General features: G+C 38.2%; 1 non-coding gene across 1 annotated transcript; it reads right to left on the bottom strand.

Annotated features, from left to right (window-relative positions):
- Window positions 1–8,158: 8,158 nt before the first annotated feature.
- Window positions 8,159–8,230, bottom strand: TRNAC-GCA (transfer RNA cysteine (anticodon GCA)). The gene has a single exon. It is a non-coding gene; the product is annotated as a tRNA-Cys (tRNA).
- Window positions 8,231–11,209: the final 2,979 nt, after the last annotated feature.

Genomic DNA, 11,209 nt, shown 5'->3' with positions numbered 1-11,209 from the left:
AGTGGAGGTGATGGAATTCCAGTTGAGCTATTCCAAATCCTGAAAGATGATGCTGTGAAAGTGCTTCACTCAGTATGTCAGCAAATTTGGAAAACTCAGCAGTGGCCACAGGACTGGAAAAGGTCAATTTTCCTTCCAGTTCCAAAGAAAGGCAATGCCAAAGCATGCTCAAACTACCACACAATTGCACTAATCTCACACGCTAGTAAAGTAATGCTCAAAAGTCTCCAAGCAAGCCTTCAGCAATACGTGAACCATGAACTTCCAGATATTCAAGCTGGATTTAGAAAAGACAGAGGAACCAGAGAGCAAATTGCCAACATCTGCTGGATCATCAAAAAAGCAAGAGAGTTCCTGAAAAAAAACATCTATTTCTGCTTTATTGACTATAAACCAACAGTTCAAACTGGACATGGAACAAAAGACTGGTTGGTTCCAAGTAGAAAAAGGAGTGCGTCAAGGTTGTATATTGTCCCCTGCTTATTTAACTTATATGCAGAGTACAACATGAGAAACGCTGGGCTAGAAGAAGCACAAGCTGGAATGAAGATTGCTAGGAGTAATATCAATAACCTCAGATATGTAGATGACACCACCCTTGTGGCAGAAAGTGAAGAAGAACTAAAGCCTCTTGATGAAAGTGAAAGAGGAGAGTGAAAAACTTGGCTTAAAGCTCAACATTCAGAAAACTAAGATCATGGCATCCGGTCCAGTCACTTTATGGGAAATAGATGGGGAAACATGGAAACAGTGGCTGACTTTATTTTTGGGGCTCCAAAATCACTGCAGATGTTGACTGCAGCCATGAAATTAAAAGACGCTTACTCCTTGGAAGGAAAGTTATGACCAACCTAGATAGCATATTCAAAAGCAGAGACATTACTTTGTCAACAAAGGTCCGTCTAGTCAAGGCTATGGTTTTTCCAGTAGTCATTATGGATGTGAGAGTAGGACTACAAAGATAGTGTTATCTATCTGCTGTTGGAGAAGACTCTTGAGAGTCCCTTGGACTGCAAGGAGATCCAACCAGTCCATCCTAAAGGAGATCAGTCCTGGGTGTTCATTGGAAGGACTGATGTTGAAGCTGAAACTCCAATACTTTGGCCACCTGATGTGAAGAGACAACTCATTGAAAAAGACCCTGATGCTGGGAAAGATTGAGGGCAGGAGGAGAGGATGAGATGGTTGGATGGCATCACCGACTCAATGGATATGAGTTTGGGTAAACTCTGGAAGTTTGTGATGGACAGCGAGGCCTGGTGTGCTGTGTGGTTCATGGGGTCACAAAGAGGTGGACATGGCTGAGTGACTGAACTGAACTGAACATGATGTTATATCTAGAAAACCCTAAAGGCTCTATCAAAACAGTGAGAATAAAGAAATTCAGTAAAGGATACAAAATCATTGTAAAAAAAAATCACTTGCATTCCTATATTCTAACAAAAATAACTGGAAATAGAAATTAAGAAAAACAATCTCATTTACAATTGTATTAACAAGAATAAAGTACCTAGGAATAAATTTAGCCAAGGAGGTGAAAGATCAATACATGGAAGACGGTAAGACAAGGATAAATGAAATTGAAGAAGGCACAAATGAACAAAAATATCTTCTCTGATCATGGGTTAGAAGAATATTATTAAAATATCCACACTACCCAAAGCAATTTATAGATTCAATTGCAATTTCTATCAAAATTCAAATGGCATTATTTTTTAGATAAATAGGAGAAACAATATTAAAACTTGTGTGATACCACTAGGGACCCCAAATAGCCAAAGCAATTTTGAGAAAGAATAATAAAACTGGAAGCATCACATTCCCTGACTTCAAACTATGTTGTTCAGTCGCTAAGTCATGTCTGACCCTTTGCGACCCCATGGAGTACAGCACGTTAGGCTTCCCTGTCCTTCACTCTCTCCTGGAGTTTGCTCAGATTCATGTTCATTGACTCAATGACTCTATCTAACCGTCTCATCCTGTTGCCATCTTCTCCTCCTGCCTTCAATCTTTCCCAGCAGCAGGGTGTTTTTCCCAGAGTTGGCTCTTCACATCAGGTGTCTGAAGTACTGGAGCTTCAGCATCAGCTTTTCCAATGAATATTCAGGGTTGATTTCCTTTAGGATTGACTGGTTTTATCTCCTTGCAGTCCAAGGGACTCTCAAGAGTCTTCTCCAGCACCACAACTCAAAAACATCAATTCTTTAGCCTTCAGAAACCATAGCTTTGACAAGGCAGACCTTTGTCAGAAAAAGGATGTCTCTACTTTTTAACATACTGTCTAGGTTTATCATAGCTTTTCTTCCAAGGAGCAAGCATCTTTTAATTTCATGGCTGCAGTTACCATCCACAGTGATTTTGGAGCCCATGAAAGGAAAATGTGTTACTGCTTTTTCTTTTTCCCCTTCTATTTGCCATGAAAAGATGGGACTGGATGCCAAGATCTTGTTTTTTTTTTTTTTCATGTTGAGTTTCAAACCAGATTTTTCACTCTCCTGTTTCACCCTCATCAAGAGAATTTTTACCTCCTCTCCACTTTCTATCATCAGGGTGATATTATCTGTATATCTGAGGTTGTTGATATTTCTCCCTGAAGTCTTGATTCCAGCTTGTGATTCATCCAGCTTGGTGTTTTTCATGGTGTGTTCTGCATGTAAGTTAAATAAGAAGCAGAGTGACAATATACAGCCTTATTATACTCCTTTCCCAGTTCTGAACCAGAACAATTCTGTTGTTCCATGTCCAGTTCTAACTGTTGCTTCTTGACCTGCATACAGATTTCTCAGGAGGCATGTCAAGTGGTCTAGTATTCCCATGTCTTTAAGAATTTTTCACAGTCTGTTGTGATCCACATAGTCAAAGGCTTTAGTGTAGTCATTGAAGAAGAAGTAGATACTTTTCTGGAATTCCCTTGCTTTTCCCATGATCCAACAGATATTGGCAATCTGATCTCTGTTTCCTCTGCCTTTTCTAAATCTAGCTTGCACATCAGAAAGTTCTCAGTTCGTGTATTATTGAAGCCTTGCTTGAAGGATTTTGAGCATTACTTTGCTAGCATGTGAAATGAGTGCAACTGTATGGTAGTTTGAACATTTTTTGGCATTGCTTTTCTTTGGGATTGAAACTGAAACTGTATCACAAAGCTATAGTAAGCAAAACAGTATGGTACTGGCATAGAAAACACATAGGTTGATGGGCAGAATATAGAAATGAATCTATGCAAAAACAGTCAATTTATGTATGACAAAGGAATCAGGAATATACAATGGGGAAAGAGAGTCTCTTCAATAAATGCTCAGAAAATAGGTTGGCCAGGAAAAAGAATGAAACTAGACCCTTCTCTTACACCATACACAAAAATCAGTTCAAAGTAGATTAAAGACATGAATGTATTAATAAGATCTTCAGAGATTTTAAGATTCTTGATGTTGGTTTTATCAATGGCTTTTTGTATTTGACTTCAAAGCAAAAGACAATGAAAGCAAAAATAAGCAAGTAAAACTACTACTGAAACTAAAAATCTTCTGCATAGCAAAGAAAAAACCAACAAAATGAAAAGACAAATTAGGGGGTAAGGAAAAACATTTTAAAAACATATATCTTGAAAGAGGTAAATGTCCAAAATACAGAAAGAACTCATAATTCAATAGCAAAAAACAATTAAAACATGGACAGGGGGATCAAAAAGACATTTTCCCAAAGGAGACACAAATGACCAACAGGTACATGAAAGGGTGCTCAAAATCACTAATCATCAAGGTAATGCAAATCAAAATTACAATGAGATATCACCTTACACTTGTGAGAATGGCTATATTCAAAAAGCTGCTGCTACTGCTGGTTCTAAGTCGCTTCTGTCATGTCCGACTCTGCGTGACCCCATAGATGGCAGCCCACCAGGCTCCCCCATCCCTGGGATTCTCCAGGTGAGAACACTGGAGTGGGTTGCCATTTCCTTCTCCAATGCATGAAAGTGAAAAGTGAAAGTGAAGTCGCTCAGTCGTGTCTGACTCTTGGTGACCCCATGGACCACAGCCTACCAGGCTCCTCCATCCATGGGATTTTCCAGGCAAGAGTACTGGAGTGGGGTGCCATTGCCTTCTCCAATCTTCAAAAAGCTAAAAGGTAACAAATGTTGGTGAACATGTAGAAAAAAGGGAACCCTTGTGCACTGTTGGTAGGAATGTAAAATGGTATAACCACTATGGAAAACAATATGGATGTTCCTCAAAAAATTAAAAACAGAACTACCATATGATACAGCAGTCCCACTCCTGGTTATAAATCCAAAGCAAATAAAACCAGCTATCCAAGAGATCTTGGCACTCCTATGTTCACTGTGGCATTATTCACAATAGGCAAGATATAGAAACAACCTAAATATCTGTCAATAGATGAATGGATAAAACAGATTATATATAACAAATGTATTATATAATATATTTATATAATAAAGTAGAATATTATTCAGTCATAAGAATGAAATTCTGCCATTTGTAACAACATGGATGGAGCTTGAGGGCACATGCTAAGTGAAGTAAGCTAGAGAGAGAAAGAAAAATACTACATGATAACAATTATAAATGAAATCTAAAAACAATAGCAACAAACACATTCAAACTCATAGAAACAGTAGATAGTCGTTTCCAGGTTGCCAGGCACTTGAGAGTGGAGGAAATAGAGATTGGTAAAAGAATATAAAATTTCAGCTGTAAGATGGATAGAGTCTGAGGAGCTAACGTAAAAAATGGTGACTATAGTTGGTAATTCTGTGTTGTATAACTGAAATTTGCTGAGAGTAGAACTTAAATATTCTTACCAAAAAAAAAAAAAGATAAAAATATAGGGGATGAATGTGCTAATTAACTGGATGGGAGGAATCCTATCACAATGTATAGTCAACCATCCTTAACTTCAGTTTCCATATGCACAGAATCAACCAACTGTGTTTTGAAAATATCCAGGGAAAAAAAAACATTCAGAAAGTTCTAAAAAGCAAAACTTAAATTTGCCATATGCAGGCAACAATTTACATTGTAAGTAATATAACTATTTACATAGCATTTACATTGTGTTATATATTATACAAAAGAAGATACTATACAAAAAAGATATTAATGACCCAGATAACCACGATGGTGTGATTACTTACCTAGAGCCAGACATCCTGGAGTGCAAAGTCAACTAGGCTTTAGGAAACATCACTATGAACAAAGCTAGTGGAGGTGATGAATTCCAGTTGAGCTAATTCAAATCCTAAAAGATGATGCTGTGAAAGCACTGCACTCAATATGCCAGCAAATTTGGAAAACTCAGCAGTGGTCACAGGACTGGAAAAGGTCAGTTTTCATTCCAATCCCAAAGAAGGGCAATGCCAAACAATGTTCAAACTACTGTACAATGCCCTCATTTCACACGTTAGCAAAGTAATGCTCAAAATTCTCCAAGCTAGACTTCAATAGTACGTGAACCATGAACTTCCAGATGTTCAAGCTGGATTTAGAAAAGGCAGAGGAAACAGACATCAAATTGCCAACATCCACTGGATCATAGAAAAAACAAGAAGAGTTTCAGAAAAACACCTACTTCTGCTTCATTGACTATGCTAAAGCCTTTGACTGTGTGGATTACAACAAACTGTGAAAAATTCTTAAAGACGTGGGAATACCAGACCACCTGAAGACCTGCCTCCTGAGAAATCTGTATGCAGGTCAAGAAGCAACAGTTAGAACTCGACATGGAAGAACAGACTGGTTCCAAATTGGGAAAGGAGTACATCAAGACTGTATATTGTCATCTGGCTTATTTAACTTATATGCAGAGTACATCATGCAAAATGCTGGGCTGGATGAATCACAAGCTGGAATCAAGATTACCAGGAGAAATATCAATAACCTCAGATATGCAGATGATACCACCCTTAATGGCAGAAAGCCAAGAGGAAGTAAAGAATCTCTTGATGAGGGTGAACAAGGAGAGTGAAAAAGCTGGCTTAAAATTCAACATTCAAAAAATTAAGAATATGGCATCCAGTCCCATCACTTTATGGCAAATAGATAGGGAAACAATGGAAACAGTGACAGACTTTATCTTTTTGGGCTCCAAAATCACTGTAGATGTTTACTGCAGCCATGAAATTAAAAGGTGCTTGCTCCTTGGAAGAAAAGCTATGACCAACCTTGACAGCATATTAAAAAGCAGAGACATTACTTTGCCAACAAAGTTCTGTATAGTCAAAGCTATGGTTTTTCCAGTAGTCATGTATAAATGTGAGAGTTGGACCGTATGGAAAGCTGAATGCCAAAGAATTGATGCTCTGGAAACTGTAGTGTTGGAGAAGACTCTTGAGAGTCCCTTGGACTGCAAGGAGATCAAACCAGTCCATCCTAAAGGAAATCAGTCCTGAATATTCATTGGAAGGGCTGACGCTGAAGCTCCAATACTTTGGCCACCTGATTTGAAAAACTGACTCATTGGAAAAGACCCTGATGCTGGGAAAGATTGAAGGCAGGAGGAAAAGGGGACAACAGAGGATGAGATGGTTGAATGGCATCAGCAACTCGATGGACATGAGTTTGAGCAAGCTTGGGAGTTGGTAATGGATAGGGAAGCCTGGCATGCTGCATTCCATGGGATTGCAAAGAGTTGGATACGACTGGGTGACAGAACTGACTGAAAGCCTTGTAAGTAATCTAGAGTTGATTTAAAGTATATGTTGGAATATGTGTAGATTGTATATAAATACTACATCATTTTATATAAAGGACTTCAGAATCTTCAGATTTTTGTATCTGTAGGGGTTCTGGAATCAGTCTTCCACAGATATGGAGGGACACTTGTATAAATAAATCAAATCACCACAATGTACACTTTAATATATTATAATTTCATTGGTCAATTATATCTCAATAAAGTGGAAATTTTTAAAAAATTAAATTTACATTAAATTGGAGGAAAAAAAGTTTTCCTGTGATACCCCTCCCCACTTCTAACCCAAATTTATAATTGAAAAAGAAATCATCAAGTGAAAACTCTCAACCTCTCCCTGTCAGCATAACAATCACAAATGCCTTTCTCTCGATTCTCAGAGAATGAGCCCATCTCAAAGAATAATACCTTACTATGCAAGAATAATTCATCTCAGTGCCCCTCTTCCTTCCCTTTTTGAATCCCCTTTGGGAACTACTTTACCTTCTCTACACTGAAATTTTTCCTTTGGATTCTGTCTCAGCCTACAAACATATCCACATAGCATAAAACACACTCACGAAAACACACTCACTCAGCTCTGATCACATGTCTCCTATGATTCAGTCTCACTTCCTCTGCATATTCACACGTTTACAGGGGTAGTCTATAACCCACTATTTCACAATGACTTAATCCTCTCCAGTCAACTGCAGTTTGACATTCCACAGAAATTTCTCTCATCAAATTGGTAACGTCCATCATTAATGACCTTCTAACTGCCAAATTAACTAAGTAAACACTTTCCTACTGTCACAGTATTATTTATAATAATCTGCTAACATCCTATCAAGTGTATATTTTTATCCCAGTGTTGCAGAAGAAGAACTTCACTTCTTATAATTCCTCATGTCTCAAAAGTTAGCCTGCTAGGATTAGCTTGACTTACATGCCAACTAATGAGATCACCATCACAGAATTTCTCTAACTAGGTAAGTTGGAGTTGTGTGCCTACCTCTGAACCAATCATGGTAACCAGCGGAATTTGATGCTTTGATTGGCCAAGAGTGACTCACTTGTTCCATGCCTGAAGTCCTAAATGCATAAAGTAAGAGTAAGAAAACTATGCTTTCCTAAAGGAAATTCTAGCACCTTTATATATGCCATGTTTTTTTTTTTTCTCTCTTTATCATAAATGTGTTATGGTTACTTTCTGCTATGCATTTTTTTTTCCTACCAAAAAGGTGTGTTCTGACTTTTAAAAACAATATAGTTATATATATGTGTGTGTGTGTGTGTGTGTGTGTGTGTGTATATATACATATATATATAGTGAAAGTGAAACTGAAGTTGCTCAGTCATGTCCGACTCTTTGCGACCCCATGGACTGTAGCCTACCAGGCTCCTCCGTCCGTGGGATTCTCCAGGCAAGAGTACTGGAGTGGGTTGCCATTTCCTTCTCCAGGAGATCTTCCCAACCCAGGAATTGAACCTGGGTCTCCTGCATTGCAGGCAGACGCTTTACCATCTGAGCCACCAGGGAATCTGTATGTATTAGCAGAATCTCTATGAAAATAATCCCTTTAAATTCAAAAACTTAAGAAATGTATACCATGTCTTAGGCATTTCATTAGATCCTAGGGGTATACTATGAAAATAAGGTATGCATAGCCCTTACTATAAAAGAGCTTATAATATGTAACAGTGGTCTTTAGTATTTTTTGTTAATGTACCTCTTAAAACAATTTTTAAAAGGTATGCACCCCTTCATAAAACATAAACTGACATAAATAATTTTGTAATAAATTTAAATAAATCATTTAATTTCCAGAATATTACAATTTTTTAAAGAATAAAACAATGTTTCTTCAAAATAAAACTAATGATATTTAAAATCCATAATCATTTGATACCCACCATCTTCCATCTATAATCTATTTGTAACAGCTTTTCTTTGACATTCAAAAATTTAAAATTTTCCTTTTACTCCCTCAATTTGAGTTTTTGTTCCTTTCCCCAAAGATTTCTGTCTTTTTTATTGATTACCCTTGCATCATCATATGTAACCAAAATATTTATAAAAATGAAAATATCGACTGTATTCGTTTTTATTGCTGTGTGAAAAACTTACAAGATTAGTAATTAAAACAAACCTATTAATTATCTTAACATCTGTGAGCCAAGAATCCAGGCCTAGCCTAGATGGGTTTTCTGCTTAGGTTCTCACATGGATATTATCAAGGTTGAGACATGCTTTTATCTGAAGATTCAGCAAAGGAAGAATCTGCTTGCAAGCTCATCTAGAATGTTGGCAAATCTCATTTCCTTGCAGCTTTATGACTAAAGGGCCTACTTTTCTGCTGGTTGTGGACTGGAGTCCTCTGGAAGGTCCTAGAGGCTGCCTTTGGTTTCTAGAGGCTATGTGTACTTCTTTACCATTTGGGTTTCCTCAACACGTCTGCTTGCTTTATCAAGTCTCCAACAGTCTGCTAAGGAGGAGTGAGTAGTTATGGAAGTGGCATCCCATCACAATTGCCATAATCTATTGGTTTGAAGTCATCCCAAGTGGTGCCTACCCTCAAAGAACAGGTCACCAAGAGGAATCAAACCATTGGGGTTCACCTTAGGGTCTGTCTGCCACATCCATGTTTCACTACTTCTTACCAATGCTCCCTTGAGACCTTCTCCATTTCTATGAAAATAATTGGAGGATAGAATAAACATATATTTGGGTTCAGGATAGCCCAATATGGACCAAAATTCCACACTTCTAACACAAGCTTTATTCCCAAGTAGAATAAATAATGATAGTGAAATATAAGAATTTTTATGAATCCATGGCATCTTGATTAAATATTGAAATGTATGTCTCCCCTTTTTTTGGTGACAGACTTTCAAACCCCAAACAACACATTATAGTAATATTTAATGTGTGGGAGAGGTATGCATTTTTTTGGTAAACAGAAGGAGGTCTTTTATGAAGACAGGTTCTTAGGCAAACCAGCTTTTTTTTTTTTTTAAGTTATTCTTTTTTATTGGAGTATAATTGCTTTACAATGTGTTAGTTTCTGCTGTATGACAGTGTAAATCAACTATATGTGTACACGAATCCCCTTCCTCTTAAGTCTCCTTCCCACCCCTACTCCATCCCACCCCTCTAGGTTCTCAGAGAACCGTGCTGAACTCCCTGTGTTATAGAGCAGCTTCCCACGAGTTATTTTAGACATGGTGATGTATATATGCCAATGCTACTCACTCAATTTATACCACGCTCTCCTTCGTCACCTCCCACCCCACCTCCAGCCCCACTCCATGTTCACATGTCCCTTCTCTATGTCTGCATCTCTATTCCTGCTTTGCAAATAGGTTCACCAGTACTGTTTTTCTAGATTCCATATATATGAGTTAATATAAGCTTGTTTTTCTCTTTCTGATTTCACTCTGTATGACAGACTTTAGGTTCATTCACATCACTACAAATGACTGGATTTCATTCCTTTTTATGACTGAGTAATATTCCATTGTATATATGCACCACATCTTCTTTATCCATTCACTTGTTGATGGAAAAGAATATTATGGAAACTGAGGGCAGGGAGACTGATTTCCTTAGGGTCATTCATACTCATTTCCTGCTGAAAGTCGGCACATCAGGAATGTTTATACCCACCTTCAATTCCACTTGTTTAGTTAAAGATCTTATACTCATGTGATCCCAATAAAACTGATGCTTTTGCAACTCTCTTTATCTCCTGAGTCCAACATACACAAAAGAGAGTCAGATCAGATCAGATCAGTTGCTCAGTCATGTCCGACTCCCTGCGACCCCATGAATTAGCAGCACGCCAGGCCTCCCTGTCCATCACCAACTCCCGGAGTTCATTCAGACTCACGTCCATCAAGTCAGTGATGCCATCAAGCCATCTCATCCTCTGTCGTCCCCTTCTTCTCTTGCCCCCAATCCCTCCCAGCATCAGAGTCTTTTCCAATGAGTCAACTCTTCACATGAGGTGGCCAAAGTACTGGACTTTCAGCTTTAGCATCATTCCCTCCAAGGAAATCCCAGGGCTGATCTTCAGAATAGACTGGTTGGATCTCCTTGCAGTCCAAGGGACTCTCAAGAGTCTTCTCCAACACCACAGTTCAAAAGCATCAATTCTTTGGCGCTCAGCCTTCTTCACAGTCCAACTCTCACATCCATACATGACCACAGGAAAAACCATAGCCTTGACTAGACGGACCTTTGTTGGCAAAGGAATGTCTCTGCTTTTGAATATGCTATCTAGGTTAGTCATTACTTTCCTTCCAAGGAGTAATTGTCTTTTAATTTCATGGCTGCAGTCAACATCTGCAGTGATTTTGGAGCCCCCAAAAATAAAGTCTGACACTGTTTCCACTGTTTCCCCATCTATTTCCCATGAAGTGATGGGACCTGATGCCATGATCTTTGTTTTCTGAATGTTGAGCTTTAAGCCAACTTTTTCACTCTCCACTTTCACTTTCATCAAGAGGCTTTTTAGTT

This window comes from Bos javanicus, chromosome 3 (genome assembly GCF_032452875.1).
Source record: "Bos javanicus breed banteng chromosome 3, ARS-OSU_banteng_1.0, whole genome shotgun sequence".
Classification (NCBI taxonomy): Eukaryota; Metazoa; Chordata; class Mammalia; order Artiodactyla; family Bovidae; genus Bos; species Bos javanicus.
This window is presented reverse-complemented; position numbering and strand designations above follow the sequence as displayed.